General features: G+C 45.8%; 1 long non-coding RNA gene across 3 annotated transcripts in view; it reads left to right on the top strand.

Annotated features, from left to right (window-relative positions):
• The window catches only part of LOC146829022 (uncharacterized), a 55,925-nt gene extending 46,796 nt beyond the window's left edge, over window positions 1-9,129 (top strand). Inside the window, exons 4-5 of one of the 3 annotated variants that reach the window (XR_014962168.1) lie at window positions 4,000-4,182; window positions 7,655-9,129. This is a non-coding gene — a long non-coding RNA (uncharacterized LOC146829022). The remainder of the gene's footprint in view (window positions 1-3,999; window positions 4,183-7,654) is intronic. The other 2 variants (XR_014962167.1, XR_014962170.1) reach the window with 2 other exon arrangements.
• Window positions 9,130-9,715: the final 586 nt, after the last annotated feature.

The raw sequence follows: 9,715 nt of genomic DNA on the forward strand, positions 1-9,715 counted from the left end.
CGATTTATCTGTGAAGACGTGGTAACAGACAGAGAGGGCAGGTAAACCTTCGTGCGTGGGAAGCTAAATGGCCAAACGATGCTACTGGGATCGATATATGCCCCAAATGTAGACCAACTGTCATTCCTAGCACAGCTATCACAAGTCCTGACCCCCTAAACTGGGCTCCCCTGGCTGCTGGGCGGGGATCTTAACTCGGTACTCGACGTTCACATGGACAGAGCATTCCCTCCTCTCCGCAAGACAACGGCTGTGTCAAACGCGCAGGCGCTCTTAAATTGGGCATTGCTGGATATGTGGCGTTTCCTCAACCCCATTGACCGAACCTACTATTATTCTGCAGTGCACGATCTCCATGTGCGGCTCGACAGGGTGGTGGGTTCCCAATCACTGCTCCCACTGGTTGCGAAATCAGAATATTTAGGGCGGACGCACTCCGATCATAACCCTCTGTGGTTCCTATTTAGCTGGGAAGCAGACCGCCCCCCGTGCCCACATGGCGACTCCAAACGAGTCCATTAGAGGACCCGGAGTTTCGCTCCTCACTAGGGACGGCAATCCTCACATATTTTTACATTAATGAGGGAACGGCCAGCAACGCACTAGGGGAGTGGGATGCCCTAAAAGAGGCGATTAGGGGACACTGCCTAGGGGCCACGTGGAACATACGTAAACAGTTATCCACCTCGCTCACGCAATTGGAATCCCAGCTGTTACAATATGAGCGTTATGGGGAAGGGAGCGGCAGGCACTCGAGCCGACTGGAGGAGCTGCGCGCCTAACACGCAGAGCTCCTTGAGCGCCTGAGGTGCCACAATTACACGGCCCATACGGCCTGCACTCATGCTACGGCCGATAGAGCGGGCCGGTTGCTTGCCTGGCTGCTGCGGCAGGAGGGCAGCCAAGTCCTGATTGGAGCAATACGCACGGCAGAGGGGACCCTGGTGTACATACAACGTGAGATACACAGAGCAAAGACAGACCACTACGCCCAACTATACCGATCCAGGGGACGTGCCCCTGGGCATGTTTTGGAGAGATTCTTGGACTCGGTCCAACTACCCACGACCTCGGAGGAGCATCAAGAGATGCTTGATGGCCCCCTCACCTTAGAGGAGATCGGGGAGGCTCTCAAGTCCATGGCATCTGGGAAAACGCCTGGACCAGATGGCCTACCATCCGAATATTATAAGGCGTACCACTTGCGAGGGCATCCACGACTTTGATAGACCACCTGCTCTGCATTATGACACCAGTCCATATCGCACAGCCATGCTGCTACTGTCAGAGGCTCCGCCGCCCCCATGCACGTGCAATGTTCCTTTTTGCTACCCCCCAGCTAAGGCCAGCCACAGCCGGGCCCACTGTGGCCATGTGAACTCTCCTGTAACCCCGAGGATATGCCACCTGGACTCCATTGGGACCTGCTCGCCCACTACAGCCTCCATTATGCGAATTATGCCCCTCCAGTACTTCTGAAACCTGGGACACACCCATAGTATATAAAAGAATTACCCCTGCTCACCACAACCCCTGGCACATAACTCGGAACCACTCCCATTAATCTGAAACTGCACCATCCTCGAGGCATAAGACCTGTGAAGGATGCGAAGTTGAACAAGCCTAAAGTGCGCTCTGATAGCTATTTCTCTGGGGCTCTGAAGGGCCTCTGCCCAATCATCATCCTCCAACAGTACCATGTCCGATTCCCAGGCCTTCTGCAGGGAACCCAGACAGTCCGGAGAGTTGCTTACCAGCTTTTTGTATGTGTGATACCGTTTGTCAACAATATTAAACACATTTTAGAGCCTTTCCTTTACACTCCTCAGCCCACATAATGGAACCATTAAACCAACCACAAGGGGCCCCTGCAATCCTCATCAGAAGATCAAACGTTCCAGCTACAGGAAAGCTTATCAACACCATAAACAGTTCTTGGGGATGAAGCTGTATGCACCCAAGGAAAAATAGGGTTAATTATAATAAATGATATTTGGGGGGGCTGCTGTACTCCCTGCAGTCCCCAGATTTTTGTAACGTGTTGGTGGTGTCCCGGTCCAGATTGGAGCATCTCAAAGCAGAAAAACATAAGCAAATTAGCCTACGAAGGGCATTATGGGTGGCTACTTGCCAGGAGCAGTGAATAGAAAATGAACAGCTCTTGTCACTCATTTTTTATTTCTTTTACATTCCTTTTTCATTGTCCCAGTCCCACCTGGGACAAACATAGATTGCCATTCTGTTGGGGACCACGGGAAGTCCAAAGGCCCCACGGCCTTGCTGGCACCCAAACTTGCATCCATCCTGGGGGTGCAGATGGGAGCCAGCTGCACTTTTTTGGGCCATTTTTCTGGTGTCCCCAGTCCCACGCAGGGAACCCACAAATCAGCTCCCTATTGGGGACTGCAGGGGAGCCCCGAGGCCCCAGTAGTTCCTTGGCCAGCACCCATGCTTGAGTGCTGGTGGGAGCTGGCCATAAAATGCATTCCCTCCTGACCAGAGGAATTTTTATTTCTGCTCCTACAAGAGTACCCTGCTTGTTTATGTGTGGGCAGTAAAAAAGAAGCCTCTTTGTGTCCCTGGGATAGGGCTCTGGGACCCGATACTGGCTGTCAGGCTCTATGGGGCATGCTACCTGCGGCAGCGTTCTTTCTCCTGCTCGAGAACGCTGACGCGAGCCCCGCCCACTGTTTTCTGTCAGCCAGCGAGGGTGGTGCCAGAGGCAAACTTAAGGGAGGAGCCCGCATTAGTAACGCGATTCACGTTCCAGCAGGCATCCCGCCAGGCCTCCCACCAATTTACTGCTACACTTACCTGAATCCTTCAGCAGTAGTTGGCTGTTGGTCGTCGCTCCGGTCCTAGATTGCAGAGACTCTTCGTAATACCTTCTCCTTCCTGGGTGCTCTGGTGCTCATCCGGAGCAATTCATTACGTAGCTTCTTGCCGGCCGGTAACATTGTTTCCTTGGAGCCTAAAGTTCCTAAATCTTGGCTTCCCGGGCAGCTTGCCTCTGAAATGCAAAGAAAGCAGGGGTTGTAAACAATCGCAGTTTCTTAGTTTCTAGTGTTTATTTTCTTATTTAAGTAGAAGGAAGGTCACACTTATCTGATGGCTATAATGTTAGAAATGTGACTCTGGTGGTCTTTTGATTCTGTGAAGTCTCTTCTTGCTGCAATGGAAAAAGAGAGATTATACTATTAATAGGTAATCCACTTTTTTTTGTTTAAAGTGACCCTGCGCTTTTTGCCCTATTTTTATCCGTGCTCTCTCCTGTCCTGGGAAATTAGTTTTTGTTTTTTCCCAAATTCAGGTGTAACGGATGATTATTATTTAAAAGGTCTAATATACTCTTATGGTGCTTCTAACATAGGTTAGTATATTATTGTTCATCTCTTGTTTGTTGCCAAAGTCTCGCAGTCCTTATACATACTTAACATTGTATTTCCTATTTCAGACACTGTGAGTGTTCTACAGTCCACGGGAGTTGTCCCCCACACATGCTTAGCATATTTATTCACAGGTATCTCATTAAAAGTAGGGTGTAAATGTACAGCCAGTTAATCGTACACTAGAATAGTACTTTTTTTTTGATAATCAAGTTTATTGATTTTTAAAACAAATCACAAATATACATTGGCTGCAAAATCAGGCACAGTGTCTGGGTAATATATGACAGAGACCTGCAAATCATGCATTAGAATAGAGTCTTGGCAAAGTTATCATGATTCATATGAACACGCACACCCCTCAGGACAATAGATTGAACCATTTACCCCAAATCTTTTTGAATAGTCCAGGGCAGCCCCGGGCTTCAAAGAGGGGTTCCCCTTGAGGTCCGCACCACTTTACCCCCCGTCTCCACTGCTGCACCGTAGGGGACTTGGCCTGAGACCAGAGTGCCGCAATGTCACGTTTCGCCACCGCCACTGCAGTCCCAAGGAATTGCTTGTCGGCCCGAGAGACACTAGAATAGTACTTACCTTGTGTTTTTTCCTTTAGGATTCTTGGTGACCACCCAACAGAAGAACCAATGGAAGTCACCCCCCTCTTCCTTCCCTTGTTTTGTTTCCCTCCTTCCCCATCTTCCCTCTTTTGCTTTGACCTATTTGGATGAAGGAGGTAGGTGAGAGAAGTTGGGACCTAGCATCTATTCCATCCATTTTGTCCCTGCAGTAAATCCAGGTGAGCCTCACACTCACGTTGGGCCCCAGGGAATGGGGTCCCAGGAGCAATTACTTGGCTCAGCTAGGGGGACGCACATGTCCCCCTCCCAATTTAAATAAATATTTCAAATGTATAAATATATTGTGTTGACCCCTCAGGTCCTAGCCCACCCTGGGTGGTATTTAATGAAAAAGGGTGCCCAGCTCTTTTTAAAAATACAATTGTTTTGTGGCCCTGCAGGAGTACTGTGGCGCCACAAAAACGATTGTTAAACAATCATGCATAATTTTACAGACATGCACCGTTGCATCCTGCTGCTGTTGCTCAGCGCAAAACAATCGTGCTCGCTGAGTCCTAGGCTGTGTGAAAAGTTCTGATACCCAGAATGTGGGTCTGTGCATGGAGGAGTGCACCAGGGGATTACTGTCATGCCATGGGACATAATCATGGAGTGGTTGTGGCAGCGTACCATTGTTCTTATCTGTAGTACAGGACAGATCCTTTTCCTGTTTATGAAGACTGAGATTCCTACTAGTCTCACATGCATAATTTCCACTACTATGATGTGCACAAATCCAGCGCTGACATCCCTGAGTTGTGTGTGTATGGTGACTGGTAGTGCGACTCTATGTTGAATGCAAGTGTATGACTGCGAGGCTGTTAGAATCCATCTGGATCTTAACTGGTAAAGCATAATGCAAGATGGAAGTAGAGGGACAGCCACCCCAATCTGGAAAGGTGCATTGCTGGCATTCTAGGCTCTAGGTTTAGTATCAGCCAGTACGATGTGGGAGGATGGAGACATGGCTGCTTTAATTATGAAGTAGAGAAGTAGAAACCGTTTCACCAGAGGGCTGGTAATTGTAATTTCCTAAGCATTACCATTTTGCTGGATTGCGTGTGGGGGGGATTGACAAAGTAGTCGCCTTCATTGTGCAGAGGGAATCATCCAGGCAAAACCGGTTCCTATATTTCTCACCTAGGTGCTACTCTCAAAGGCTGATAGCTGTCCGATGCAAGGTATTCACATAGGATTGTTCTCATGTTTTTGGTGCTCCAGTTTAAGACACACACGCCCCCCATCAATATTGTAAGAAATTGACTATTAGTTGAGGGGAGTACCCACCTCAAGTAATAGACACAATCTTTGTTAGGGAGAGTCAATAAAGTCACTAAATTAACCTGAACTCAACCTCTCGGTGGCTACTGCACGGACAGACAGGCTTAACCTTGAGGCAATGTGTAAATTATTTATGCAGTACCATAACAAAAATAAATTCAAAACACAACAAAAAGATAATCGCAAACCAATTTAGAAGAAAAATACAGGTTCAAAATTGCGCCAAAAAGTGTTAAATGCCAATCGCTTTTATGAAATTGCTATTGACCGGTACCTAGGTGCAAGTTAGGGATTACCGTGATGAAGCACAGGTCAGATACAGTAATCACGTATTTTACCTTTGGGCTTAGTTTTTTAAATGGAAGTTAAAAATCCTCAGTGAGGAAAACTCCACCTCGTCAGATAGCAGTTGAATGAGGTTTCGGTAAAGACGCTAACTTTTGGCGGGATTGCTTGAGCAGAAGAAATTTGACTTTCTCTCCCAGAGAAGGTCGCTTGCTAGTAGGATATTTTTCTCACCTTTGCCTTGTAAGATTTCTACTTTCTGACTTAGGGCGTGATTTAGATCTTAGCAGACAGGTTACTTACTCAGAACGGTGATGGATATCCCCTCTGCTGAAATTCCCATAGGATATAATGGGATTTATATTTAGGTGGATGGGATATCCGTCACCATTGTGACATTGTAATCTATCCTGCGAGATCTAAATTAGGCCCATCATCATTTTTCTGGGACTTGGATACTTTCAGCGGGGCCAGGCTGCAGACTTTAACTTAAGAAGGCTCCATGAGACTAGATACCTTCCCTGTGGGGTCCTGCTAAATCAGATTTGCTGCTGCAGTAAGGTTTTGAGCAAGAGCAACCTATATCTTTAGGCCAGAAGCAATGCACCATGGTCAAATTAGCTTCGCAAGGGGATCCCAGTCCTCCAGAGGTCTCCGGGCCCAAAACATTTCTAAGTCCCAGATTTCAGGATATGTTAAGAGTACACTTTGACACCAGCCAAGAGTCCAGGGCTTTGGACACAGCTCTTAGAGGTGAAGATTCACTCCAGAAGAAGACAGCAGCAGGGTCCAGGATAGGTCCAATGGGAACTGGTGAGCTAGGCAGTTGCAGAAAAAGGCCTCTTATAGCTTGTTGTGTCCCTGTAGCTTTAACAGGAGTTTAGACTTACGACCTTTAGAGTCCACTTCTTTGTCCTTGGTACAAGAGGGAGTGCAGGTCCAGTCTATTAGGCTCTTCTTTGATAACAGACAGCAGGCCCAGTCCTTTTTTGTTCTTCCACAGGTCCAGAAAGTGTTCTGAGGGCAGTACTGGGGATGCCACATTAACTCCAGGCACCAGAGTTTGGGTGGGGGAAACTCCTGGCCACTCCCTAACCAATGGGGTAAAGTTTCCCTGAGGTAATTCTACCCACTTTTGCAGCATTTCCTGAGTGCCGCTCTCTACCTAAAACCAAGTTGCCAGAACACATCTTCTCTTGTGAGGAGCTCCTGTGCCTACCAAGACGTGTGTCCAGGAAAATAAGCAGTCTTTCCCTTTAGTGCCTTCAAACCAGTTCTGGGGGCAGCTCTCCTCCCACTGGGAGTGGTGCCTGCCTGACTGGAAGGAACAAAGATATGTTACTAATTACCTGCAATCGCTTGATCTTGCAGGGAATTCTTTGCAGGGAATGGTTCTCAATACAACGTCTTAGACTATGATTTCTTCCGGCAGCAAAAAACCTCTTGGGTCTTCCCTTTTGAAATATACATATCATATTATTCAATACACTTGACATATAGACCTTGTATCTCTTCTCATACGCATGTTACATCAATATTATTCTTCCTTACAGAACTTAATACAATTCAGTTCAAGTAGTGTTTCTTAAGTCTCAGTTCTGTTGATGGTGTAGTTCCTTATACCATTAAATGACACAGATAGGAGTTTCTTGCCTTTTCTTCTTCCAATTTTTTGAGTAACCGGCTTTATGCAATCCAATGCCTGCCAAACAATTAGTAATCAATCAGTATTTGGTGAGTGCACACTGTCACCCCTAAGGGCCTCTGGGCACTGTGGTGCTGTGACTCTGTTGAAAAGCCAAGTCTTGAGCTTCTTTCTGAACTCCGCCAGGAAAGGAGCTGTTCGGAGGTGGAGGGGTGGGCGTTCCAGGCCTTGGTGGCACTGTAGGAGAAGGAGCGGCCCCCGCTGCTGCTGTGGTGGCTATGGGGGCATGCGAGTGAGGCAGGGGTTTAAGTAATCCTTTGTATTGTTATTTTCTGTATGCACAGCTATGCTTTTAACATTTTATCAAAAAAAGGTATCTTATGCTTGATTTTCAAGTCGTTGCAAAATGTTTTCTCTAACCGTGTTTCTTTTTCTTTCAGGAATAGCCATACAGGTGGACTTGGCATTGGACACAAGGAGATTTCAAGAGCTTCAACAAAACAGTGCAGTGTAATGGCGACACCCATCCCAAGGTGTTCCTGTCTTCCCATGGCCTAAAAGTATGGTACATGTAATAGGGATGGACATGATGGTGAACCGTAACAGTTAACAGACTAGTGTGGTCACGGGCATGGTATTGAACAAGAACATACTAGTGTGGGCATGGGCACGATAGTAAACCCTGACAGTAGGCCTCTTTGAGGTCAATTAAGTTCCTAAACACAGCCCTGATGGTCATCCTGCCAGAGGGACAGAAACACATTCCCACACCTAAGGCCTTCATACCGCTCTGGAAGCAGCTATCACACTGTGTCAAAGAAGCTATTCAGCTCCCAGTTAATAGTTGAAGCTCATGTAAATGCATCTCTGCCAAAGGCTTGAGGCAGGAAAAGGTAACTTTCTAAAAGTAATTATACCAAAATATTTACTGCAAATCCAATTAGTCATAAATATTACAAAAAGTCCATGAATTAAATTTGTAGTTATTTCCTAGCTGTACATATCATGATTAAATTAAATACTGCATCCCAATGCTGTCCTATAGAATAGCCAGCCTTGCTATAGTATTAATATCTTTTGGAAGTTTTTTTCACTCTAAGGACCTGTAACATTAAACTTTTACATGTTCTACTTTTTTATACACCAATTTATTTTGCTTTATCACAACGTAATGTAACAAAGATAAGACAGTGAAAGCCTTATATTGCATCAAAATGAAATCAACAACACCCTTTATTACATCAATCACTCCAATCCATAGTTGCTCCACCACTTCCCCATTACCTTGAGAAATTTGAGGTGACAAACTCATACCAAATAGATAGGTTCCTCCTGCTTTGCACATCAATCCATAGAAGAGCGTCATGCCGCAAAACAAGAAGTGGCATTAGAGTTGATCATTTCTTCAAGCAATTCGGTTTTGCACCCATGAGATAGTCGATGGGGATCCCCCTCTATGGTAGCTGGGATCTGTATTCCCTCCCTCACCTCTTTGCGGCCCCTATTTCCCTTCCCACCCCCTTTCCTGATAGTTCCTCCCACGTTGTGTTTTTAAAAAAAAATTTTTAATAAAGTTGTTTGACTTACTGAACAGATTATTGTGATGTGGCGGAGTGAAGCCATAAGCATTGTACTTCTGTAATCGACAAGTAATGCAAAGTTACAGTTTTTATTGTACTATAACATGATTGGGCAGCAATTTTTGACAGGGGGAGGGGTCATATGATAAGCGGGAAACGCCATGTATCAACACCAGTCACGCAAAAATGGATGGATGTATCTATGCCGTTGTACAGATGATTTGGATGTGTGACTTATCTACTAGCTCTGTAGGATGTAATTATTGATGATATAGTGTTGTATATTCTTGTTCAGAACCACAAAATCTTTAATAAACAGATCAAACAAAAAAAAAGAAGTGGCATCAGAGTTTCATGATGTGCCAGCTTCTTTTAGCAATCACAGTGTTCACATCAATCAAGGTGAGATTTCCCTTGCTTCTCTCATTTCTTCTAGGTGTTCCAATAATGCTTTTTGGTGTGATATGTCGCCAGACATCCCCAGTATATGAGCTATGGTGTTGTAAAGAGCAGATGATCATGGGGCATGACCTTACCATATGACAGAAATCACTAGTTTCCTCAGGAAAACGAAAGCAGGAGGGTGTTGGACGTTTGTGTGCTCGCCAGAGCCTTAGTGGTGTCAGGTAAGTAATGTGTAAGTATTTTAATTGTATGACCATTAGCCAAAAGGATATGTCAAGTTGTCGTGGGACCATTCTTGCGTCAATCCAATCGCTGTTGTTATGGGGGCCTACCCATGAGTTAATGCCTATAGATTTGTAAATACACGAGATACTGTCTTTCTACAATGGGCCTATTAGGATTTTAGCGTCCATCTGATTATATTACGGGGGCTCTTGGAGGAAGGTCCAGTGAGGTAGTAAAGCATGACAGAGTTGTAGGTATCTATATAATTGAGAATTTTGCAGTTCAAATACT

The sequence above is a fragment of the Triturus cristatus genome, chromosome 5_2 (assembly GCF_964204655.1).
Source record: "Triturus cristatus chromosome 5_2, aTriCri1.1, whole genome shotgun sequence".
NCBI lineage: Eukaryota > Metazoa > Chordata > Amphibia > Caudata > Salamandridae > Triturus > Triturus cristatus.